The following is a 25,789-nucleotide window of genomic DNA, read 5'->3' on the forward strand; positions in this document are numbered from 1 at the left end:
GATGTGAGGGGAGTCAAGAGTCCCTGGCCCATCCTCACCCTCTGTCAACCAGACCCCTTTTCTGGAGAGAGTCTGCCAGCCCCAGGACAGGAAACTGCAGTGAGGCAGGGATGGGGAAGGGTTAGGGGAGGCTCCCCCCCTCATCGTTTGCATTTGTGCATTGTGTGGAAAGGGGATGTGTGACAAGGGGAGTGTTTTGTGCAGGGCAGTGGAGAATCAGGCCCATGGGCTCCAGAGCCATGTGCAAAGGGACCCAGGCACGTTGCTGTCTGTCCGGGCTACGCTCCAGGGTAGATTTTCAAAGGCACAAATGGCTCTAACTGTTGTTGACTTTCAAGTGCCATTTGTGCCTTTGAAAATCAGTCCCTCCTCCCTTCCCTCCTAGCCTTGATTCCTTTTCTGAGGCCAAGAGAGTTCATTAATTTCTCCCTATCACAGTGCACATCCCCTGCAGATGGAGAATCTGTTCCATTCACATGCTGGCCCTTGTCTACCGCTCACTTGCACCATGGCTGGCAAACAGGAGTGGCTAACGGGACTTTTGAGAGGGAGTTTAGAGGGGGAGTGTGTGTGTGTGTGGGGGGGGGGGTGGGAGGGGATAGATACACTTAACATTCTTTCAACTTAAAGCCAAAACCACCCCCTGATAAAAACAAAACAACAACAAAGGAATGAGCTTCAAGAGTAAAATGAGAATGCAGGAAAAAGTTCAGCAATAGAGTGGAAGCTATCCAGTTTATTTACCCCTATGGACGGGTGGTGTATGTGTGCATTCGGTGCAAGGAGATCCTGGCCCTCAGAGACCATGTACGGGCTTTGGAGACCAGAGTGGCTGAGCTGGAGGAGCTGAGGGAGACAGAGAGGTACATAGATGAGACTTTCCAGGACACAGTAGAACGGTCCCATCCCCAGTCTGACAGCCTCTATGCTGTTGAGAAAGATGAAAATCTCAGGAAAGGAAACATCCAACTGGAGCAGAGGGAAATGATCCCATAGCTGGGACCCTCCTTCCAGATGATGTCTTCTCGCACTGAAGATACCTTTCTGGGGGAGGGCACTCCTATTATTGGTAAGAGATGGGTAACAGTTATGGGCAATTCGATCATTAGAAACATAGATAGCTGGGTTTGCGATGAGCGGGAGAACCTCATGGTTACTTGCCTGACTGGTGCGAAGGTTGCGGATATCTCAAGACATCTAGATAGGCTTATGTGTAGTGCTGGGGAGGAGCCAGTGGTCACGGTACATGTAGGTACCAATGACATAGGGAAGGATTGGTCCTGGAGGTCAAATTTAGCCTGCTAGGTAAGACATTGAAGTCTAGGACCTCCATGGTAGCATGAGAATCTCTCAGAGATTCTGATTCTCATTCACGACCGGCTTCCTGATGGAATCGGGACTGAGTATCGAATGGATGGCCAACTCCTCAATTTTTGATGTCTCCAAACAAATTCTAAGATCATGAGAATTGGCAACACTGACCTTCAGTATGCAGATGACTCTGTCATTCTTGCACACACAGAGGCTGACCTGCAAAGCACCTAAATCTTTTTGTAGATGCCTATCACAGCCTGAGTTTCCTCCTTCAACATCAGGAAAACCAAGGTACTCTACCAGCCCTCCCCTGCACAAACTACTCTTCATACTCTGCAAATCACCATCAATGGAGAACCCCTGGAAAATGTGGACCATTTTCTGTACCTTGGCAGCCACTCTTCCAAACAGCCAGCATTGACACAGAAATTGAATACAAGATCCGCTGTGCCAGCACATCTTTTGGAAGACTACTCAAATGAGTCTTCGGTGATAGGGATCTGAAGGCAGTTGTCATCTCCCCCCTTTCTCTATGTGTGTGAGACCTGGGTAACCTACAGACGACGTCTCAAGCGGCTAGAGTGGTTCTAGCAGCGCTGCCTCAGGAGGATTCTCAGAATCAGCTGAGAAGAGCGATTCACTAACATCAGCGTTCTCTATGCACCCAACATCCGCAATATAGAAGAGCAGGTCATGAAATACCAACTCTGCTGGGCTGGCCACTGTGTATGTATGCCTGACACTCGCCTCCCAAAACAAGTGCTCTTCTCTTCTTCAAGTCAGGGAAGAAGAGCTCACAGAGGGCAGCAAAAGCACTTCAAAGACTTACTGAAAGTACATCTTAAAAAGGGAGGCATCAACCCAACAAACTGGGAGGACTTGGCACGGAACAGAACACAGTGGCACCGCACCCTACACCAAGCCACAGCTCACTTAGAGGAGAACAGACCTGCTCATGAGACAGAAGAAACAAAGGAAAAAGAAAGGACGCAACAGTTCAGCCAACAACTGTCTCCTCCAAGATTACACATATCACTTCTGTGAGAAAATCTGCAGAGCAAGAATTGGGCTTCTCAGCCACTTAAAAACTCACTGATGAACCCCTTTGGCAGACATCATCTTCACATTGAGGGATAGCCAAAGAAGAAAAAAAAGACTTAGATTTTCAGAAAGCTTTTGACAAAGTCCCTCACCAAAGGCTCTTAAGCAAAGTAACAAAGGGCAGGAATAAATGGTCAGTTTTCAGGATAAAGAGAGGTAAATAGTGGTGTCCCCCAGGGATCTGTATTGGGCCCAGTCCTAGTCAACATATTCATAAATGATCTGGAAAAAGGGGTAAACAATGAGGTGGCAAATTTTGCAGATAATATACAAAATTGCTCAAGATAGTTAAGTCCCAGGCAGATTGTATGAGAAATCAGGGAAAATGTGATCTGTGATACATGCACTGAACAGGGCCTTTAGCTATGTGGCCCGTTTATTCTTCCAGACATCTTTGTCCAGGAAATCAATTCAAAGCAGCACCACCTTATTCTTCCCGGCCAAAAGTTTTGACTGATCCTTGAAGACCACTCAACTACTGTATGTTTCCCGAACAAATTCTAAACCTCAAGGTAACATTTGCTAACCCTGGGCTATGTGCTTCCCTCCCCTCGGCAACTGTTGTTCGCTTTTCTATAGCATTACAGTTTGAATCATTGGCAATAGTTATTAGACAGCGTTCTCTGCCAGCCATAATAAATGTTCAAGTCCAAAGCTCATCCATAAAAGTCTGTACAGGGCCTTTATTGCAGATTTCACAGTTTTTAAATGCTGTTTGATATAAATCTTCTCAACTAAAAACTCCCACTGCAAGATGGGTTTGATTAGCCCTGTGCTATCCAGACAGCCTTTTGCAACATGAGCCAGTTTGAACTCTTTCATATACTAGGATCAAAGACTGAGGAAGGAGGGGGCATGCTCGTGAGAGAGTAGGTGACCATATGACTGCGGGGGCGTGGTGCTGCCAGACTGCCAGGAAAAAGATACTTTTAAAACAACATGGCCTGGGCATCAGGTGTCTCTGCATATGTGCCACTCAGAAAGAAGAGACCTTTGATCAGGCCTCTGAGAACTGAGCATTTCCAACAAGCATGATGATGAATTCCAAGCTGAACACTAGCAAGGAGAGACCCACCAGAGATGCATCTTGTGTGTGGCCTTTATAGCCCATGACCAATGCACCCATCTTAGCATCAGCCTGGTACAGGGATCCCAATGCTTTCATCTCGGGCAGGAATTCCAAAAGAAACTTTGACTTTCTCGGTGTCACTCACTCAAGAGCTCAGCTCTAACCCTTTGCCTTTTGTACTGAAAATCAAGCCCTTTAACGCTTGTTAACAGATGCACAGATGCACAGGGAAAATCGGGCCCTTGTGTGTGGGAGGGGCAATGAAATGACCTCACTGGAGATGTTCCAGCCTCTAATTCTAATATAGCTATTCATGTTTCCAGCAAAGCTTTCAGCCAGATCGTGAGCAAATTGCAGGGTTAGCTGCTACAGCAGGAGGCGCAGCCACTCCACAGACTGCTTCACAGCTCCCTGTATTATTAATCAGCAGCATGAGGCTGAGCCTACAATGAAAATCTTAGCAGCCCTGTTGGCCTAGCACCATTGCAGCTTCACCAGTCATAGCAATGGGCAAGTACTGGTGCATTTGTTCTACTCTGTCTCCCGCTCCCTGGACTCATATGCTTGCTAAGTCTTGTCTTTGTTACTGTAAGCACCTTGGAGTAGACACGGTCATTTATCATATGTTTGTACAGCACCTAGCGCAGTTGGACTCCAACCAGGTTGATTTCTAGGAGCGTAACATGAATGATAAGAATAGTGTAGACCAGCCACTAGTATTCTCACCAGCACAGGAGGTTAGATGACATGGTGTTTCCTCTTCGTTAACTGAAGGCCTGCATTTTAAAAAATGCCAGCACCAGAGCGTGAGTGAATGAGTTGTGTGAAGTAAATGTTCGTGTAGACAAGCCCACATGCACAACGGGCATTTTGCAACCAGAAATTGTGCACACACAAAAATGCCAGGGCCCTCTCAAAAATGGAGGCATATCTATGACATGAGACATGACTACATAGCCCTGGGCAAGGGCTTCCTCACCCAGGATGGCTTATCATTGATTAGGCATTATGGATTGTTCGGCCAGAGTGGAGTCTCTCCGCTCAAGAATTGTGGCCACTGTATGACTGGTGGGTCCTGCCTAGATCCCAGCTGAATGAGAGAGGAGATCCGGGTGGGGAGTTCCCAATAGGGAAAATGAAGCCCTAGTATGACAAAGGTTGAGGATTGTTGTGTTAGAGGCTCATTGTTGTTCCAGTGGAAGTTGCTACTTCATATTATACAGTGCCTCAGAATGAGAGAGGGGACCCTCGCCCAGTTTTCCTGCTACCAGGATGCACAGCTGGGAGAAGATGCCACCCATATGATTGAATCAGCCTTTTGCTGACATGGTAACAGTTATTCAGGCGCATGCCCCGCAGTTCGGTTAGGGAGAAAGCATATCTGAGGATATTTGTATCCCCAGAGGAGACTCAGACAACTGACTTGTTCATTATTCCAGAATGAAGTGCACTAGGAGGCAGTCCAAAGCAACAGCAGGTACCAGAACAGTGAATGTCAACAAGTCAGACACTTTCTTGGTAATGTGTGACGGGATCCCCAGGGTACAACCTGGGACTGTGGGACCCCTTAGCTCCAGTCTGAGTTGTCTCTCACAATGCTTTGCTACAGACAAGCATCGAACTCCTCTGGGCGCTGCTACCGCTCAGCCACCAGCATGCAGAGACACACCCAACCGAGCTGCATGAATGCTCTCTAAGCCACTCATGAATTGTACAGAGGGAAACACCAGCAAATCCTCCCAATTCCCAGTTGTGCACCCCAGAAACATACCATTTTACACTGCTCAAGCCCTTCTCTTGAACAGTGCAAGCTCATTAATTAGTTTGCCACTTTATCAAAGGGTAGTGAACATGGACCAGCCTTTATCTGAACAGATTCCCCAAGCACTTTAGGCAAACTCACTGGTAAGGATAACACACTAAAATCAATGTATTAACTACAGAAGAAGAGAGTTGAAGTGATTATAAGTGGTAGGCATAAAGGTCAGAGATAGTTATCAAAGAAAATAAAATGTAAACATGCATTCTAAATCTCAAGCAAGATTTGGATCAGACAGTTTTTCTCAGGTAGGTTACTGTTCTTAATACAAGGCTCAGTTTCTTTCTCAGCCTGAGACCAGTCTCCTCAGTTCAAAGTCTTTGTCTTTCCAGCGTTCTTGTTGCCTTCGGCGTAGGTGGGGAAGGAAAGAGGTGGTCTCCTGGTGCCACTGTCCCTTATTTTATATTCTCTATTCATGTCCTATCGAAGATAGTGGCCCTGATATCTCCTGGTGGGCCTTGCTGAGTCACAGAATAGAGCAGTATCCATTGTGTGATGCTTGTGCTGTGTTTCTTACAGAATTGTAAATCTCTTGTTTAACATTCCTCTGCTGGTCGATGGTTTGTGATGGTCACTTAATACCCATTTGGGTGTGAGTCACCTCCTTTGTTGTCTCTGGAGAGCTAGCAGTGGGCATCTTCCAGACTCGCAACATATTTCAGTAACAACCAGCTAGCAAAATCTCATCCCTTCATACACACTGATATCCATGTTTTGACAGAACAATGAGTTCCAGCAGATCATGACGTTTCATATGGTACCTTGCCAGGCATGCTTTGTATGAAACATCACAACCATATACCAGTGATGACTATGGGGGTTACAGGGCACTATTTTGAGGTATGGCATGCCACATCATGACACATGGGTGGTGCTTTGATGGCTAATGGGATATGAGTGCAAGGTATCAATCCAGTTCCTAACTGGATAGGTTCCCCATTGACTGGCAGAGGCAGCACAGTCTAATGGATAATCAGAAATCCTGGGTTCTTTACCCAGCTCTGGCTACTGAGCTGCTGTGAGAACTTGGAGAAATCCCTTTCCCTCCCTAGGCCTGCTTCCCATTTTGTAAAAGGTGAGTGGTGATACAAAAGGCTAGAGAAGTCAAATGCAGAGTTCAGGGTTGATGAGATATAACTTCCCTAGCGGCCACCCCAGGTCAGGACTGAGACCCATGCCAGGGCAGCAGAGCAGAAGCTTGCAATGAAGATGCTCCTTCCCTGTTGCTGTGTGGCTAACTCGTCCCCTGGGCTGTCATGCTAGCTCCACTGACCATCATGACATACATTGTAAAGAAGGCAATAATCACCCAGAGTTTAATGAAGATCATTTACCCAGGGCCTTGTATCCTCCAGCCACTTCCTCATATGAATTACCATAAACCATGTGACATGTATTCCTGCTAAGTGTGGCCAAATGGCTCTTGTACAGGATGAATAGCAAATGAGATGCACAGGCACTAAATAATAAATGCATTCGGATCTGATAATGTATAGGCCTCCCATGGTGGTCACTCCCTGAACTCCTGTGGGGCTGAGCTGGAATAGCAGGTGAAACTCCTCCTTGTGCGGGTGGCTGTTGCACCCTTAGGGGCAGGTGACCTTTAGAGCAGAAACAATCTGATTTCCCAGCAGCTCAGCCAGCAAAGGCAAAACACAGACACCATGATACAGAGCTTTTCCCTGCAGCTGGTCTCTGCTCAGCACTGACCAGAGCAGGAACCGGCCACAGCTCCTGATGCTGAAGGTTCATTTGCACCACCCCTGGTGACAGAGCAACCAAGGGGTGGCTCTCACTTACCCCACTGACTCTGGGTCTGTATGGATCCTGTGCCACCAGTGCAGCAATTCTCAAACTCTGATGGGGTTTCCCAGGGGTTTCCAGGTCTGCCATTAGACTTGCTGGAACCCGGGGCTCAAGCCTGAGCCCCACCACCCCTGAGTGACCAGGCTCAGGCTACAAGCCCCCCCTGGGGCTGAAGTCCTTGGACTTTGGCTTTGGCCTCTCCCACCTCAGGCGTAAGGTTGCCAACATTCTAACTGCACAAAACCGAACACTCTAGCCCTGCCCCTTCCCCGAGGCCCTGCCCCCTTTTCACTACATTCATCCTCCCTCTGTGGCTCACTCTCCTTCGCCCTCACTCACTTTCACTGAGCTGAGGCAGGGGGTTGGGGTGCAGGATGGGGTGAGAGCTCTAACTGGGGGTGCGGGCTCTGGGATGGGGCTGCGGATGAAGGGTTTGTTGTGCAGTAGGGTGCTCCGGGTTTGGGGGAGCTCAGGGATGGGGCAGGGGGTTGGGTCTCGGGGTTGGGGCACAGGCTTACCTTGGGCAGCTCCCGGTCAGCAGCGCAGCAGAACTAAGGCAGGCTTCCTGCCTGTCCTATCTCCTCGCTGCACCCTGGAAGCAGCCAGTAGGTTTGGCTTCTAGACGGGGGAAGCAGGAGGCTCCGCGTGTTGCTCTCACCCACAGGCACCACCCTCGCTCCCTGTTCCCATTGGCCGCAGTTCCCCCTTTGCAGTCCAAAAGGACTAGATCTCAAAAGAGATTCCCACCTTGAGTGTATGTTCTGTGTTATTGCGAGTATATTTAATGCAAGATTCAGGTCCCTTTGCAATAATATTTCCAGCTCATCAGTCCAGCTGCAGAGACCTCTAAGTGAAATCTAGCACACTCCAGGGCTTCCTAGGCACCTCTGAGCATTGCGGAACAGCTTGTCTGATTTTCCTAATGAAAGTCCTGTTTTCTGACGTCAGCCCACATGGGGAGAGCCTCACTGCACTCGCAGACGTTTGTGGCATGTGATCAGTAACAGCGCCAGTTGCTTTCACTCTGATCTCCCACCCATGGGCCAAATTCAGATTCTCCCACCCTAGGAAACTTGGGTCCAGATTTGCTGATGCCAATGGAGTTGCACCCACTCAGACCAGGTCTGAATTTGGCTAAATCAGCCAAGGTCCAGACACACTGCTTATGGCCCCATTTACATCACCTCTGAGGTCAGTCCCCCAGAGGAGGCCAAAAAAAGCTTTTAAAAGGGAATTAAAACAAAATAGAAGGCAGAAGAAAAAACCCACCTATTATAAAAAGCTTTTAACAAGCCCATCCCTTTAATATTGTGTGTGGAGGAACTCTGGCAGAAGATTTTTTTTTTTTTTTTAAACCCAAACGTTTTATGACTGCAAAAGAGCCGGCGAATAGAGACAAAGCTGAGAGTGTTATGTACAGATCCCCTCCGCCAAGCAGTGCCCCCCGCATCTCAGCCACCCCCCCACCGAGCCATGCGGTGGCCACACAGTCCAGGCAGGCGGACTCACGGGGCAGGGTAGTGCCCCCCGCTCTCCCCACACCACCACAGCTGTAGGCAGTTCTGGCCACGGGCCGGGCGCTGGGGGGGCCCAGGCCCCCCTTTCTCATCCTCCTCGGCGCTGTCCCACGGCTCCGGAAACTCGCGCTGGCCGGACGCGCTGGCCAGCAAGGGCAGGCTGGGGTGCAGGCTGATCCCGTTGACACAGTCCCGCAGGGCCTGGAATTGCAGCAGGGGTTCCAGCACTGGCTCGGGGTCTCTGGTCGGGGGCTGAGCCGTGTCCCACACCGAGACCAGCCCCTCCGTGGTACCGCTCAGCAGGAACCGGTCGCTCGGCTCGAGGTCGAAGTAGAGGCGCTGGTTGGTGGCCACGGAGCGGTGCATGGAGAACAGGACCTGGCCTGGCTGCCGCAGGTCCCAGCTCAGGATCTCGGGGTCCTTGCGCCCCCCGGTGAAGAGCCGGATGCCATCGGGGGAGAAGAGGGCGTGGGTGACGCCGCCCCGGTGGCCTTGCAGCATGGCCAGGGCCGTGCCCTTGGCCCGCGAATACAGCCCCACTCTGGCAGAACATGCTGTAGGATTAGAGCTGGTCGACTGTTCTGGTTCAAAAAATGTTTGGGGTGAAAATGGTGCTTTTTTGTGTTGTCAGAATAGAAATTCCTATAGGAAATGTCTCTGTGATTTGGGGGGGAAGGGGAGCAGAGAGGGGGTCTGTAAAAAAAAAAAATTAGGGTTTGGACATTTTTCAATTTCAGCCAAAAGCAAAATGGTTTCTTGCTTTTTGGTCAAAAACTCAAATCTTGTGAAGAAAATTTCTTGCAAAAAGAAAAACGTTATCATTTTCATCAACCTTTGTCATGGAAACCAAAAATATTTTCCAAATGGTTCCATCCAGAACAAGGGGATTATCCAAGATGGTGCTCTACCCTCTATCAGTGGTTCTCAAACTGTGAGTTGTGACCCCATTTTAATGTGGTCACGAGGCTGGTGTTAGACTTGCTGGTGCCTGGGGTGAAAGCCCAATCCCCATTGCCTAGGGCCAAAGCCCGAGGGCTTCAGCCCTGGGTGGTGGGGCTCAGATTACAGGACCCCCACCTGGCCCAGGGGTGATTCTGTTGTGCCAGAGCAGCGGTTGCCTGGAGAAGCAGAGATTTTGTATTTTTTTAGAAAAGAAGAACCGAGATTCATTTAATTTAATTTGAAGTTGCAGCTGCTGATGCCTCAGACTCACTGATGATCTTTCTAATTGTAACCAACCAGCCTCAAACAACAGCCATTTGGCACAAGCATCTTTAAAGCTTTATGAGCTAATAGAGAATTCTTAGCGTGAGAGAAAAATTGGATGTGCTTAAAGTGAACAGGAGTTCATGGGATACATCCAATCTACTGCTATTTCAAAGCACAGCAGATCAAAGCTCACTAACAAACTTAGGCCATGTCTACATCTAAAATTTTGCAGCGCTGGTTGTTACAGCTGTATTAGTACAGCTGTATAGGGCCAGCGCTGCAGAGTGGCCACACTTACAGCAACCAGCGCTGCAAGTGGTGTTAGATGTGGCCACACTGCAGCGCTGTTGGGCGGCTTCAAGGGGGGTTCCGGGAACGCGAGAGCAAACCGGGAAAGGAGACCAGCTTCGCCGCGGTTTGCTCTCGCGTTCCCGGAGCCACCCAGCAAACCGCAGGGAAGGAGACCTGCTTGCTCGGGGTTCCGGGAACGCGAGAGCAAACCGGGAAAGGAGACCAGCTTCGCCGCGGTTTGCTCTCGCGTTCCCGGAGCCACCCAGCAAACCGCAGGGAAGGAGACCTGCTTGCTCGGGGTTCCGGGAACGAGAGAGCAAACCGGGAAAGGAGACCCGCTTCGCCGCGGTTTGCTCTCGCGTTCCCGGAGCCACCCAGCAAACCGCAGGGAAGGAGACCTGCTTGCTCGGGGTTCCGGGAACGAGAGAGCAAATCGGGGAAGGAGACCAGCTTCGCCGCGGTTTGCTCTCGCGTTCCCGGAGCCACCCAGCAAACCGCAGGGAAGGAGACCAGCTTGATTACCAGAGGCTTCCTCCTTCCACGGAGGTCAAGAAAAGCGCTGGTAAGTGTCTACATTGGATTACCAGCGCTGGATCACCAGCGCTGGATCCTTTACACCCGAGACAAAACGGGAGTACGGCCAGCGCTGCAAACAGGGAGTTGCAGCGCTGGTGATGCCCTGCAGATGTGTACACCTTCAAAGTTGCAGCGCTGTAACTCCCTCACCAGCGCTGCAACTTTCTGATGTAGACAAGCCCTAAGAGTTAATCCACAACAGGCTAGTGTGGAGTAGATCCACCACCCAGATTGCTACAAACTAATGTTTGTATAGATAGGCCCTAAATATTGGCAAAATGGGGATTATTGGTAGTATTTCAATAAAGCCTAGAGGGCCCCAACCATTTTGGGACCAAATTGTGCTTGGTGTTGTACAGACACTTAGTGAGAAACCATCTCTATCCAAAGACTTTGCCATTTAAATAGACCAGACAGACAAAGAGTTGGAGAGGGGAAACTGAGGCACAGAGAGGGGAAAGTGCCTTGCAGGTCAGTAGCAGAACTGGGAATAGAATCTAGGTATTCTGTCGTATTCCCTGGACCACTCACCCTCCCAGCCTAATGCAGCTTCTGTCCTCCCACCCATGGCATATACAGCCCCCAGCACAATGTGGCCTTGATCTCAATGGGACCCTCTTGGTGCTGCCATAATAATTATAATAATAAGCTGATAGTGACCGACACGTTCTGGAGGCTGATGGCAGTTCATTTCCTGCGTGAAGTAAGTGTAATGGTCACATGTCAGGTCCCTGGAGCCAAGACACTCCTATCACAATTCAGAATAGAAATAAGGCGCACAGTTTTAACAGTGAAGGAATTAACCACTGAAAACATTTACAAAGGGTTGCAATAGATTCTCCATCACTGGCAATTTTTAAACCAAGATGGGATGTTTTTTAAAGCTCTGCTTTTGTTCAAACAGGAATGAACTCAGGGAAGTCCTACAGCCTGTGTTGTACAGGAGCTCAGACTAACAGATCCCAGTGGTCCCTTCTGGCCTTGAATCTAGGAATCTCAGAATCCACTCCACTGCCAGTAGGCTCAGCAGAGAGGATAGAGAATCAACTGGCACTGGAAAGTAACTGCATTGCCAGATCTGAATGCCCAAAACCAGGAGTCAGGCCTCCAAAAAACCACGAGATTCTAAACAAGATAATAAGTGTTGAGTTGTTATTATTTGCTTTCTGATTTTTGAGCATTAGGTTACCTCGGGTCATGTTTACAGACATTTTTATTTGGTTTTTGTTTTTATTTTTTATTATTTGTTTTATAATTTATTTATTATTTTTTAATTGTTTTTATTTGCCTTCTGATTTTCAAGCATTAGTTTGCCCTGGATCATGTTTTCAGGCATTTTTCAGCATACGCAAGGGCTAGAATATTAATTTTCTTTAAAATCGAAAGCTGAGATTGTCAAGTAATTGGGGGCGGGTCTAGCTTTTTTGCTGCCCCAAGCACGGCAGGCAGGCTGCCTTCGGCGGCTTGCCTGTGGGAGGTCCCCGGTCCCACGGATTTGGCAGCTTCCCTGCGGGAGGTCCGCCAGTCCCGCGGCTTCAGCATACCTGCAGCCAAATTGCCACCAAATCCGCGGGACCGGCAGACCTCCCGCAAGCAAGCCGCCAAAGGTCGCCTGACTACCGCCCTCGCCACCAGACTGCCACCTGACTGCCGCCCCAGGCACATGCTTGGAGCGCTGATGCCCGGAGCTGCCACTGCAAGTAATCACATGAGTCCAGGAGCTGGGGCTTCAAGGAAAACCTAACAATTGATAGACTCACTATAAAATGACCAGAGCTGGCAGTGCTACATTTCCCCTACAGGGACGGCCCCTTCAGGTCAGGATAAGGAATGGCAATGGCTGAGGAAGATTCTCTGAGCTGTGCTCTGCAGATCAGATGGTCACAATGGTTCCGTTCAGCTTTATAATCGGTGAGCACCATGAGCACTGGTGGGCTTATGCAGGAAGCTGACCCAGCTATTTCCTGTCCTGTGCCCATTTGATGGATAATGGAGGTTTTGAGTTTAGGGCAGTTGATCAGACATTAAATTAAAACCAGACCATGACACTACAGCTGTCCCTTATGGTGCAAAGAGCCAAGTCTCAGGCACACCTGAAATGAGAGAAACCTGTAAAGCAATGATGCGGGTATTGGACACAATGGTGGCATCGGTTTCTCTAGCACAAACAACCTCCTTTCTTTCTGTTTTCAGCTCCCTGCTTCAGAGTTCTTGATGGAACCGATTTACATCAATCAAAGTGAAGCAATGCCTATCCTGCTGGCGGTAGAGGGATGGATTTGGCCTCTCGACTAGAAAGGAACAGCTGAGAATGGCATTTGGAAGTTTTTGCGTGGGCTCCTGGAGACACACGTTTGGAAACACCTGGCAAGGATTGAACGATATGGGATAATATCTGGAGGGGAAGAAAAATAAAAGGATTGCATAAGAATGGTTATAAAAACATAACCCGTTCCAATGCGACCAGCTGAAAATCCACCCAGTGACTGAGAGTGGAGCTCGGCCTGGCACGGGCACCATTGAGAAATCGCATGCAGCTGTCTGTAGGATTTCAGCAGAGCACATACTGCTCCCTTCTGGACAGAGAGGCTGTTGAATGAAAACCAAAAACAAACATCAGGAGAAGGGGCCATTCCAAGGAGACCTGGCTGCCTCAGTTCCTGGCCCCGAACTCAGTAATTGTCCAGCTGCAGAACTTTGCATGACAAGGAGCATTTTCAACTGCAAATCCTCTGCATTGAGGAGGAGAAAAAGCAATAACAAGCCGGAGGAAGGCTGTCTCTTCCTGGCATTGAAACCAGGGAAACTTCAAAGGAAGTGGTAAGAACGCGGTTAACTTCAGCGTCATATGGATTTGCTTGGTGCAGTCCTTACAGGCTGTGCTGTTTGCACAGAAAACCTCAGCTCATTAAGTCACACATGAATCTTCTTTCCTTCTCTTTTTTTAGAGCTGGTGTGAGTAGCCTGGTGGCAGATGATGTGCTCTATTCTCAGAGCACGTACAGCACCACACCCCCTCCATGATCCTCCTCTGTCCCTCTGTGACCTGATAAAATAACTGGGTCTGAGTAAAACCATGACAAGCTCTCTGGTGGAAGGGATGTCTCTGGGTTCAGCACCGGTAACCCTTCTGCTCCTGAGTGTAACTCCAGAGTGCTGCTGTCACGGAGTCACCGGGCGATGCTCTGGAACTGCTCCCCACCAAGCCAGGCAGGACTTTGGGGAGCCTCCTCTCTCTTGGAGCAGACTTGTTCAGGGCAAGAAGCTCACACAGCTTCACCTCCTGGGTCTCTCCTTGGAGCATTCAGCATCCTCTGCCCCTCCGTGCGCTTCCCACAACGAGTCCACCCCAGCGGGGTCCTGGGGTAGCCACCGGGTTCTGCACCCCCACTTCGCAGTCAGACGTGACTCTCAGCCAGCCAGTAAAACAGAGGTTTATTCGATGACAGGAACAGGGTCTAAAACAGAGCTTGTAGATACAGCGAACCGGACCCCTCGGCTGGGTCCATTCTGGGGGGCAGTGAGCCAGACCCCCAGGTCTGCCCTCCACCCTTGACCCCAGCCAGCTCCAGACTAACTACCCCTCCCAGCCCCTCCTCTCTCCTCAGCCCCTTTCCCGGGCCAGGAGGTCACCTGATTCCTTTGTCTCCAACACCTTCAGCTGGCACCTTTGCAGAGGAGGGGCCCAGGCCATCAGTTGCTAGGAGACAGAGTGTCAGGCATTTAGGTGCACTGGCCCTTTGCTCTGCCAGATACTTAAGAACTGCCATGGGGACACTGAGACACCAATACAGTATTCAGAGAAAACATTAAGAACTTTCCCAGTTCGTCACAGCTGCCACCAAACAGTCTGTGATGCTGGGCTGCCTGTGCAGAGGCACCATGCGTCAGAGCCCAGAGATCACAGCCCCTGTTGATGCAGCAATGGGGAGACTAGGAATAATGGGATGAAATGAAGCAAAGGAGAATCTAGGCTGAGATAAAGCCTGTTGGTGGGATCTAGTGACTAGTTTCCTAAGGGTGGAAGCCCTATCTCATGAGTCATTTAAAAAAAATATGGAGGTACATATATCTCATAGAGCTGGAATGGACCCTCAGGGTCATTGAATCTAGCCCCCTGCCTTCACTGGCAGGACCCAACTACTGATTTTTGCCCCAGATCCCTAAGAGGCCCCCTCAAGGATTAAACTCACAACTCTGGATTTAGCAGGCCAGTGCTCAAACCACTCAGCTATTGCTCCCTCCCCTGCAACCTGTCCTGGACAAAACCTTGTTGAATACACCATGTGTGGGGACCAGACTTGCATGGGCCAGAGAGGGAGGCTAGATGGCATTATCTTGAGGAATCCTAGAAATGAGGATGGACGATTTTCCAGTGGGGAGCTAGAAGTGGAGATTTTTAAAGCTGGAGTCCTTTCAAATGTAGCACGAATAGGCGTTGTTTTCCTCCTAGTAATGTCTCCTGGCCGGGCAGCAGGCTTGGGTGGTGCTACTCTCCAGCAGGCAAAGAGGTATGGTGCTCCACCTGTTTGATTTCTGGGGCTCCATTCATCTCCTGCAGGGTGTTGGTGAGCTCCAGCTACACTGCACTACATCACCTGCCTTCACCAGCTAACAAGCCCCTGGCACTTGCATTGCAATTATTTCAGTTGTTAAAAGAATCTAAAATGGGTTCTTTTATTGAGCTGGCCAGTAACTGGATCCAGGGTGCGAATGGTAAAGGATCTGTTCCCACCTCAATCACACACCCCAAGCCATTCCACTGACTTGCAATGCTTTTCCACACGCACTCACCTGACCCTCTTTGTGGGGGTTCCCTCAGGCAGAGGGCTTGGAAAGAAGAGATCCACTCACACTGCCTCTCTAAGGGCTGGTCTACACTACGGGGAAAAATTGATCTTAGATACGCAACTTCAGCTGCATGAATAATGTAGCTGAAGTCGAAGTATCTAAGATCGAATTACTCACCATCCTCATGGCGCGGGATCGATGTCCGCGGCTCCCCCTGTTGATTCTGCAACTCCGTTCGAGTTGGTGGAGTTACGGAATCGATATAAGCACGTTTGGGGATCGATATATCGCGTCTAGATGAGACGCGATGTATCGATCCCCGAACAATCGATTGCTACCCGCGGGTAGTGAAGACGTACCCTAAGGGACAAATGGACAGTAGAACAGGGAGAGTTCCCAATATCGTCTGAGTACTCTGGCCCAATACAGCCAGGAAAGTTAACATTTACTTCCTCCATCCCCAGCTATTCAGCCCACCACCAGCAGGGGCCAAGCTCAGGAAAGCTGCTCTGACCTGTTATGGGGTCGTGTTCTGAGCCAGACTTTAAGGAAACTTATTCTCAGAATAGAGCCTCTATTTTAATCCTTTCATTATTTTCTCATGAGTGCTTCAAAGTGCTTGTTATTTGTACAAACATGTGTTTATTAATTTTCCCTTCCAAATATTCCTCAGCCAGCACCACAGCATTAGCACAGTCAGAGAGTTGGGGCCAGACTTGGCTGTGCATAGAAAGGAGGAAACAGTTTAAAAAAAGAAATAAATGATGTGGTCACCTCCAAGGCTGGGGGAAAAAGCTGTTAAAAGCAGGAGATTTAAAACAACATACATTTGATTTGACACCAAACTAAAAGCTGCTCTAGGTGCAACATCCCAAGCTGCCAAATGCAGAGCCCCTGCAGGAGAGGAGTAACTGTTCAGAATAATGGGGTGCTATAATAAGCAAGTGCCCATACACTGCATGCTAGAGCTATATTTTGCAGAAAGATCCCTGGATTCTGTGGCATCTGGTGGAAATTTTTCATCAGCTTCAGATAAATTTTAATTGAGATGTTCACTTAGTATGAAGATGAGTAACACTCAGTACAATACAATATTTTGATACATTCCATTTATGTTATGTTGATCCCACACTTTCAGTTTTTGATATGCCATATTTTTGTATTAACAATGCGTATAATGTCATCTGTAAGTTTCAGCGTTAACACCTATGTGAATGAATGGGGCAGTTCACATCTCTTATAACCATCATTTCAGGCTGTTTGCAGACTCAGATGTCACTGTATCAGCTACATTTGGCTCATGTTTTCAATGTTATCTCCACAACAGTAAGGACTGGAAACATTTTTTTTTTAAATGAAAGGTGGGGTTCTGGATTGTTGTACTGCAGCTTGAGGTGAATTCTGTGGCTGAAGAGCACATGGGGCCTTGTTTGTAAGGAGCCCACAGGGAACAGTCCTGAAGGAAGGCGAACTGACTCTTCTGGTGGACAATGCCAGTTGTGACATAATCACAGAGGAGCGTCCCAGGGCAATAGAGGTCTCAGACGTTCCTCCTCATAATGCAGCCAGACCCCACAATTGTCAGGTTTCATTATTTGCACTTTCTGTCCCTACAGGAAGATGGAGGTTGGAACGTGGAAATATTCTCTAGCTCTCTCTTGCATTTGGAACAAAGTTTGATGAGTTCAGTGTGAACAGGATTCATGGTCTTGGGGCCTTTAACCTCTGCTCCACGGTGCAATGAGTTTCGCTGCTAGGGTCTGAGCTGCAGTTATTGATGAGTGTGGAGATTAGAGGTTTGTCTCCGTTCTAAAGTAACAAGCTACTTTAGGACTAGTGCACTGTGCACCATGACCCAATGAACTAGCCTGTGCCTTTATGCGTTGCACCACTCTCCCAAGTGTTGTCAGAGCAGCTGGAAAATCACTACAGACGATAAAAGGAAAAAAAGCCACCACTTGTCTGACCACTCAGCTGACATTCAATGGGTGGGGTAATTTCCCCAGGACTTGCAATAAGGTCCTGGACTTGACCTAAGACCTCAGTCCACAGGTTTGTTCATTCTTTCAGATGGGTATAGACCCATTGCACCTATCAGGATCTCCCCCCAGGGCCCTTTTCTGCTCTGAGCCAGAATATCCTTTCCTCCTTTCCTTTGCTTCATAATATAAACCTGGTTCTTAGCACACAATGTCTTCCTGACGTCTCAAAACTGTGTCAAAGCTGGAGCTAACCTAGTGGGAAAGCCCATCATCTGATGGAAGGGGGCTCCTGGGCAGAATGGATGCAAATTCACTCAGTGAAACAAATTGTCCAGCAGGAGAGGAGCAGCTGGATTCTTAACACATGCAGCAGGTCTGAGATCATATCAGCCACCTGTAGTTCTTTATATCCCCCTACAAACACACACACACAGCCCCTGCTCCTCTCATGTGAACACACACACACACACACACACACACACACACGCCTCTGCTCCTCTCAAGTGAAAGCTGCAAAGCCTGGGACTTCTAGCCAATAATTTTCTGCTTCATGGAGAGTATATTGGCGAGGCTAACAATGACAATATTTATTTCCCTTCAGATGCTGTTTCATTTCTCCTATTTCAGTCTGTTGGTTCATTCCCTCCCACAAACTGGAGGGGCAGCAGTGGGAAAGACAATCCCTTATTGCTCCTTCTTGTGCTTCCCCCAGAACCTCCAGTGCCTTGGAAAGGCAATAATCTAGCCCCGACATTTTCAATGTGGTAGGCAGGAGACAGCCCTGGCTGTAGTGGAAGGTGGATGGTTAAGCCGCATCCAGCCTTAGGATAAGACTCTCTTGAACTCATCTACACTCACCTCTTTCATTTGCTCTTCCACAATTCATTCCATGTGTCTATCCCCTTTTCTCTGAAACAGAACGTCTCCCCCACTTCCCCATGTCCTCCTAGAGCCCTCATTTTTAGAGCTTGCCCCATCATTTTTGATCCGATAACTTTGTAAAAACAGTCTCCCTGTTAGCTCTATCCATTCCTTCCAATGTCTGTCTGTTGATGCTATTGTCATTGTTATTATTTGTGCATTTATATTGTGCTAGTACACAGAGGTCTTGCACCAGAATCAGGGCACGCACACGTACACACACACACACACACACGCACTCACTCCCTGCCCCAAAGAGCTTACCACCTAACTACGTGATGAACAACAACCAGTGCTTACAATAAAGAGAGGGCGGAGTACCAGGGACCGTGAAATGGTTATTATCAATGGAACGGGCAACAGTCACAGCCCAGCAGCTGCCTGACCATTGTCGAGCATGGTGTAGGCCTCATGGCATAGAGGTGAGCTTTCAGAAGGAATAGAAGGAGCAATATAGTGTCTTTGAAGATATTTAGAGGGAGCCCCTGTCACTTCCTGTGGTGTGAGCCCTGGAGATGACACCTAACCAGACAGATTAGATAGATAGATTAGATAGATAGAGGGGTGTATGGGGATAGAGAGAGATAGCTAGAGAGACAGATGTATGTTAAAGTCACTGAGATGTTCCAGCCAGCGTCGGAAGCCAGCATGGCTGAGTGAAGAGCTTGCCGCTAATGTGCCGGCTATGTAATCTCCTCTAACAGCAGACTGATGGCAGAGGTTAATAGATCTTTATGAGGTTTTTATTAGAGTCTGATACAGTCTCAAGCCTGCTACAGTTGCCAAATTGTCAGGTTGCTCATAAATGTGAATGAATTAGAAATAACTAATGCTAAAACTATTCCTTATTGTACAGGGCTGAGTGCAGCTCCCCGTCCAGCAATGTTGTGGTGGGTGAATGTGCCTCTGGGAGCCTGTTTAGAGCAGGAAACAATCATTGAAACTAAAAGGTGGCAAATTCAAAACTGATAAAAGGAAATAATTCTTTTTACAACATGCAGTGATCCTGTGGAACTCACTGCCACAGGATAATGAAGCCAAGTTCTTAGCAGGATTTAAAAAAGGATCAGACATTTATGGGGACAGAAAGAACATCCGGAGTTATTATAGTCAGTATTAAAAAATTGATGAGATTTTTGGAAGTTATAAACCCTCCTGTTGCAGGGTAGGCAGCACTTTCTAACTACTGGGGGTCAGGAGGAAATTTCCCCTGGAAAAATTAACCCATCACTGCCCTATAGCAAGGTTCTTGCGCCTTCCTCTGGAGCAGCCGGCACGAGCCAGAGACAGGACATTGGGGTAGATAAAGCTCTGGTCCAATCCAGTCTGACAATTCCTATGTCCTACACAATGCAAGGATAAGAACCCTTAGGAGTGTCTGGCTGCCAGCAGCAAGGAGAGATTGGTGTCAGGTGTAGTGGTGGACACTCGTCCAGTCCTAACAGCACGAAGAATAGCAATTTTTCTCACCTAGATCATGAAATGGCTGTCAGGGGGAATGAGTTTCAGCTGCTCTTGGCCTGTGCTGGATAGGAAAGCAGGGTCTTAACGACAACGGTGTGGACTGGAGCCCCGGCACCTGCCCACCAGGAAATGGAATGAGACCAGCAGCCACCCAACAGCCATCCAGCCGGGATGAGTCTCAGCTACAACCACATGGCCAGATGAATCTCTTCTCCTTTGGTCGGAACTGGTTTGCCCAGGCCTAATTATAACTAGGTTAGAAGCCAAGGTGACTCACTGGCAGGAAATGGATGCTGGCCAGCAAGTTGCTATGTACAGGCCTTGTCCTCAGGACTGTAGCGAGGCAGTGTGGCTCCCCTCCTCCTCAGGGAGGGTCAAGCCCCACCAGGGGCCGGAAGGGGCGGGGCCACAGGGCACTGGATCAGCCCCTCAGAGGGTCAGGATGCGACCCGGAGTATAAAAGCCGGCCGGCGGCGCTCAGTTGGAGCCCAGCCGCCGTCAGGAGCAGACCTGCCAGAAGGTGCTCGTGACTGGGAGGCTGCTGAGGCCCAAGGCCGTTGCCCTGACTGGCCGGAGCTCCCCCGCGCCTGCTACGAGGAGGGACTGCTGGAGTCGCCCCGTCCCTGCTGTTACCCCGAGGAACCCCCGGAGCAGGCCTGGCCGGACTTCCCAGAGGTACTGCCGGATCTACCACCCAGCCCCAGCCGGGAGGGGCCCATGCTACTGGACTTCCCAGGGGCCGACGCCACCGATCAGGTAGGCCCGGAGGGGGAGATCGGAAGTAGCCCGGGGGCAGCCGACCCCAGTCAGGCTGCAAGTGTACCTGAACCCATGTCAGTGTGTTGCGGTCAGGAACCCCACTGACCGTTAGCGGTGATAGCCGCTGCTAGGGCCCCGGGCTGGAACGCAGTGGAGTGGGTGGGCCTGCGTTCCCCCTGCCACCCGTACCCGGGTGGCAGAATCCCCCTCTCCCCGGCCCAAGGAGGCCATCAAGCCTAGTGATTGACTGCTCAGCTGAGCCTTTGTAACCGTGTGTTTGGTGCCCCACCCAAACCAAGGGCTGGGCCCCCTTTGACTGTTCCACTGCTCGGCCCTGCATCAAAGGGCTCAAGCTGCCTGAACTATTGACTGCTCGACCCTGAGTCACAAGGGTCCAAGCCTTTGTAACTGTGTGTTTGGTGCCCCGCCCGAACCAAGGGCCTGGGCCCCCTTTAACTGTGCCACTGCTCGGTCCTGCCCCAAAGGACTCGAGCTGCCTGAACTATTGTTGCTCAGCCCTGAGCCAAGAGGGTTTGAGCCTCTATAACTTTGTGTTTGTTGCCCCGCCCTATAGCAGAAGGCCGGGGCCCTGAGCGATTGTGCAGCGTCGCTCAGCCCTGAAGAAAGGGACTGACGTAGACGACGTGTATCGAGGCCGGTGTGGCTCCCCTCCTCTGCAGGGAGGGTCGAGCCCCGGCCGTACGCCTTTACAGGACCTTTCTCGTGATGCCGGGATTTCAGCTACCAGTAGCTGCACCACTGTGGCTCTATTTGCTCCTTGCCTTGCACTGGTGTAAACTGTGTCAACTCCAGGTGTTTGCAGCTACACCACTGGCTAAATTCCCAGTGTAGACAAGGCCTAAGCCCAATCCTTTGTTATGAAGAGCCCTGTCCAGAGAGGTGCTCCACTCAGTTGTAGAGCTGGGTGAATAATGGATTTTTCTGGGTGCTGGGAATTCCAAAAGACGGAGGGGAAAAAATGTTTTGGGTCAAATCAAAAACAACGTTTTTCAAAATGTTCGGCAGATCAGAACGTCAAACAAAATGAATTTAGTTTAGACTTCTAGCATTTTTTTACCTTTTAAATTTTCTAACTATAAAATGTAAGTAAATTTCTCAGCAGAAACCATATCACAGAGGAAATGTCAAACCAATATATTTCAATTTTATTAGATTTTTTTTCAACTGAAACAATTCAGCAAAATCAACACAAGTTCACAGAGTGTTTTGGTGTTATCAGATCTGCATATTTCACCCAAAAAAAAAGCTTTGGTAGAAAATTTCCCCCAGCTCTATTCAATTCCCGCTGAGATGAGTAAGGCTGACAGCATGCTGCCCCGCTCAGGGGGGGCACAGCACCCTGGAGAATTCTGAGCCTAGCCAGGGACATTGTCCCTGTCTGCATACATCTGAAATCTGGAGACAAGCTAGAGGAGTCCGCTCCGCTGGTATCGAATTTTCTTCTCTGTGGTACAGTATCTCCTTGAAGTGTGACAACTGCAATTACTTCCAGATGTGAGCCTCTTAGTTTCCAGCAGGCTGGAGTGGATGTGGTAAACTCTGCAATGGAAACCAAAAACCAGGCCAGATGTGCCATGTCAATGTCACATCTGGCTCCAAGGCTTGCAGCAATAGCCAGAACAAATGGTTGTTAGTTCTTCTGTCCTGAACTTGTCAGTGTTTTAATGTTTAAAGGGAAAACAGTAAAGCCTGGACCATCGTCACTTCCTGCCAGGGACCCTAGCAGCCAACACTGTGAGCCTGCTGTGTCTGACAGATAACAGTGACCTGCAGGACTCACTAACAAAACTGTGGCATAGTGCAGCCAGGGTGAGGTCCTTGGTGGTAATTCCTGGGAACATAGTTAATGATGCAGTACCTCAGCTCACTGTCTAACTGTGTTGCTGCCTCAGTCCCAGCTGCCTAGGGGCCTAGCTCTAGGCAGGAAGAGTGAATGATTGGTTAGACACTCTTTCAAGTGAGCCAAAGCATGGGAAATTCAAATTTAAGGCTTGAGTTGGTGGGATTTGTCAGCCAAAAAGCTCAGCTCCCCGCCCCCCCGTAGTGATGGAATATAGTATGCAAACCCCATCCTGTCATCCTGAACTTCCCCTGAGGCTGCTAAGGCAGCATTGCTGAACTTCGAGGTAAGCAAAGCGGAAGCAATTTGTTCCCGAATCAGTCCCTGCCTTGTTCAGACGGGTCACAGCCCTGTGTGATACCATGATGTTTGTTTCCAAGAAGCCAGAGTGTGATGTCAGGAGTAATTGTGATCTGTGACATCACTGAATAAATCAGGAAAGAGGCGGTGCTTCTGTTATACATACAATATGATGGGGGCTAATTTAGCTACAACTAATCAGGAAAGAGATTTTGGAGTCATTGTGGATAGTTCTCTGAAGATGTCCACGCAGTGTGTGGAGGCAGTCAAAAAAGCAAACAGGATGTTAGGAATCATTAAAAAGGGGATAGAGAATAAGACGGAGAATATCTTATTGCACTTATACAAATCCGTGGTATGCCCACATCTTACTGCATACAGATGTGGTTTCCTCATCTCAAAAAAGATATACTGGCATTAGAAAAGGTTCAAAGGAGGGCAACTAAAATGATTAGAGGTTTGGAACGGTCCCATATGAGGAAAGATTAAAGAGGCTAGGACTTTTCAGCTTGGAAAAAAGGACACTAAGGGGGGATACGATAGAGGTATATAAAATCATGAGTGATGTGGAGAAAGTGAATAAGGAAAAGTTCCCATAATATAAGAACTAGGGGCCACCATATGAAATTAATGTGCAGCAGGTTTAAAACAAATAAAATGAAGTTCTTCACACAGCGCACAGTCAACCTATGGAACTCCTTGCCTGAGGAAGTTGTGAAGGCTAGGACTGTAACAGGATTTAAAAGAGAACTGGATAAATTCATGGAGGTTAAGTCCATTAATGGCTATTAGCCAGGATGGGTAAGGAATGGTGTCCCTAGCCTCTGTTTGTCAGAGGGTGGAGATGGACGGCAGGAGAGAGATCACTTGATCATTACCTGTTAGGTTCACTCCCTCTGGGGCACCTGGCATTGGCAACTGTCGGTAGACAGGATACTAGGCTGGATTGACCTTTGGTCTGATCCAGTACTGCTATTCTGATGTTACCCCCAGCAAACACCAGTGATTGAAAAGGAACAGCAGGGCAGCTCAGTGGATTGTCAGCCAAATAGAAGTGTGGCCAATGTTCTTTAGAGAAAAGTGTCACATGATGGTCTGTATGTAGGACTAGGAGCCAGGAATTCCTGGGTTCTAAACCTGCTCTCACACTGTCTATGCCTTTGGGCATGTTACTTTGCCTCTCTGTGCCTCAGTTTCTCCCTTATACACTGTGGTAGTAATAATTAGAGATGGACTCCAACCAACATCATGGATCAAAACACCACTGACATTTGATTCTGGAGTCAGAGCTTTGGAGCTGGCCCTGTTTCTATAGTGGATCAAAACAAAACCCCACATCAAAAAGTCCCTGAACTTCAGGGAAGTTGGTTCCATGCTTTGTGCCTTGGGCCATTGTTGACAATAATAATTATACCCATGTACCTCCTGCACTGGGGACTTGAGAGAACCAGTTAATCTTGGTAAAGCATTTTGAAGACGAGAAGTCCTTCTGATAGGGTTTGCCGTGTTGGAATGGGAGTGGAGACATTTGGAGTAAATTAATAAAAAGCTTACTGACATCCAAAAGTTAGTGGAGAGGCAGCATTCTTTGAGAAGTGTACAGCTTCATGTGATGGGAATCTCAACGTAAAGGGCATATTTCCTTCATCAAGTCTGCTCTCTGGACTCCAGTCTGAACGAGTCTTTATACCTTTTACCAGTGTATATTTGAAGCTACTCCAGTGAAGCTCATACTCCACAGAATATGACACCAGCCTCAATCATTGACTGAGTGACCAGTATGCTTCGAAAGGACACAGAGTTTCTGGATGTTGGACAGTTTCACTGCTCTCTCTGTCCTGCTATGGGTATGCCTTTCTCAGATAAAGGTTATTTACACAGATTATTTACATAGAGCCTTTTATCCCGAAACACTTTGCAAGTTGTAATGCAAATGGCATACTCAGAGCTTTACATATGTTGATGTGGAGGGAGGCTGGCATAGACAAGAGAGATGGCCTTGTGGTTAAAATATTCTCCTAGTACTCAAGAGATGCAGGTTAAATCCCTGACTCTCTCACACATGAGAAGTCACGTGGGTTAGGCTTCTCAAAAGTGCTCTGCTCCTGTTCTGACACTTGTGGCCAGCTTTTCATATGAAATGAGGCACCAGCATGCTGAGGTCTCTTGAACATCTAGCCCATAATCTTTCTGTGCCTCAAATCCCCATGAGTAAAAGGAGACTGCAAGCTGCAAGTGTAGCCAAACCCTGACTTGCTCTATTTCCATTGTAAGCTCTTTGAGGTAGGGACTGTCTCGTACTACAGGAATGTTACTACATTGGAGCCTGCTCTCATCTGGGCACCTCTTAGCACTACTAGAACACAGATAGTAAACAAGAACAACAAGATGGATATGTCCCTCACGAGCGACTCGGTCTCTCCGTGTCTGTGGAAGTCACCAAAAGCCAAGAGGTTTCTTCAGAAGAAACTGAAGGTTCAAAAGCAGTCCAAGAATCTAATCATATTAATCTCTAGTTCTTATCTAGCAAGTTTCACAAGCAGATCTCAAAGCTCTTTGCAAAGGAGGTCAGTATCTGTATCCCCATTTTATAAGTGGGGAAACTGAGGCACAGAGCAATGCCTTGACTTGCCTAGGTCATCTAGTTCAGGTCTGGTTTAGGAGAGAGTTTCCATGGAAGGCACCAAGATGGGAAGATGCTGAGGACCCTTTTATCAGATTTTGATCAGAGATGATCATCCCTCCAGCAAACTAAATGACTCCATCACTCTCCTAAGACAGTATCATTTCCTGGTGTAATGATTCTCCCTCCTCACTGTTCTCTTTGGAGAATCCTGTGCATGAAGAAACCAGCTCTATAAATGAGAAGAGCTTGTTGGCTCTTTTCTGGCAGAGGAGGTGCTGTAGTCTTCATTGCTAGGGATCTGGCTGCATCTGTTAGATGCTGCATCTCTCTTCCTGCTAAAAGAACCCATCAGATCCTGGCTGTATTTGATTTAAGGTTTTCCC

This window comes from Gopherus evgoodei, chromosome 2 (assembly GCF_007399415.2).
Source record: "Gopherus evgoodei ecotype Sinaloan lineage chromosome 2, rGopEvg1_v1.p, whole genome shotgun sequence".
NCBI classification, from domain to species: Eukaryota; Metazoa; Chordata; order Testudines; family Testudinidae; genus Gopherus; species Gopherus evgoodei.